The sequence below is a fragment of the Euprymna scolopes genome, chromosome 3 (assembly GCF_053919585.1).
Source record: "Euprymna scolopes isolate OS-2025 chromosome 3, ASM5391958v1, whole genome shotgun sequence".
NCBI lineage: Eukaryota > Metazoa > Mollusca > Cephalopoda > Sepiida > Sepiolidae > Euprymna > Euprymna scolopes.
Window position 1 is genome coordinate 62,958,037 of NC_136484.1, and position 1,528 is coordinate 62,959,564.

At 30.4% G+C, this 1,528-nt stretch overlaps 1 pseudogene; it reads left to right on the plus strand.

Annotated features, from left to right (window-relative positions):
- Window positions 1–850: 850 nt before the first annotated feature.
- On the plus strand, window positions 851–967 carry LOC145263718 (5S ribosomal RNA; annotated as a pseudogene).
- Window positions 968–1,528: the final 561 nt, after the last annotated feature.

Below are 1,528 nucleotides of genomic sequence, written 5' to 3' on the forward strand. Positions count from 1 at the left end.
GATAATAGGGACATTCTTTATTTTATAAAAAGACAAAATAATCATAAAATAAACGTGATTCATTCATAAAAATTTTATTCGGATGAATCGCATTGCGTATCAGCTTAATAAAAATACTGGTGTGTATAAAATATTTTAGAAGATTGAGATACACGATAAAAACTATGTAATAAGAAATTATATATATATATATATATATATATATATATATATATATATATATATATAAACAGTGTTTCATGGTAAACAACTGATGATCCCTTGAAAAATAAAAAAAATTGGTATTATAGTAAATTTGAGAGTTGATGCAGTGATTGCAGGTGATTAAATGACTTACTGACTAGATTTTTTTTTTTTTTTTTAACGAATGATAAAAAATAATTTTTTGTATAGTTTCAAATGTTAAAAACTTCAAAGACTATATATATATATATATATATATATATATAAATGTTTCGAGGTAAAAAATTTATATAACGATTTAAATAAAATGTACGGAAAATTCTCGAGAGCTCTTTCTGCTATCATCTCGTCAGGAGAAAGCGATAGCATGCAAAAACAATATTACTGGCGAAATTAAAGAGCACTACGGGGGAATTTGGATGTGCCAAAATAAGAAAAAAAAACGATTAAAAAAAAGATTTAATCTGAAATTACTGCGTTTAAAACCGACTAAAACTAAAATTGGCACAACGAGGAAAAAAAAAAAACGGTAGAAACGGGTCAAAGTTCTCCAAAGAGAAATAACGTTTTCCTTGTCTCCTTTTGCCAAAATTGTTTTGTATGTTATCGATTTCTCCTGACGAAAGAGCTCTCGATAAATTTCCGTACATTTTGTTTAAATCATTATATATATGGCATAATCATGTTGACACACCGGTTCCCATCAGATCACCGAAGTTAAGCAACGTTGAGCCTGCCTCGTACCAGATGGGTGACCATTTGGAAATTCTAGGCGCTGTATGTGCTTTCCGCTTATCTCTGCATTGTTTCCAGTCGTCCTGAACCTCCACTTGCCACTGATATTCAACAATGTTGAATCAGGAGAGGTGTTGTTGGAGATTGCGCAACTCTTGCCCCAAAATTTCACGCGCAGACACCCTTAAGCTGAGAATCCATAGTCTGTCAAGACTGAAGGAAGCCTTGTGTATATATATATATATATATATATATATATATATATATATATATATATTAGACTTTTTGCTCGTTAAAAAACGGGCAAAAATTATAGCCCGTTAATTTAGAATGGGCGCTTTATGCCAAATTGATGGTTGAATATGGTTGACAATTCAATTAATGACATTGACACAGATGGATTGAAACAGAGCTATATCTTTTTCCTGTCAGCCGGCAAACGACAAAAGATTGAGTATATACAAATATTCATAAAATTTCAATGGCTAATATGTGTGTACTGGCGAGCTACTGGAACTGTTTGCAAAGGAGAGGTGAATAAGTATCAAGGACAAGAATAATAGTTAAAATAATAAATATTAATAATAACAAATGCATAAGAAATGTATAA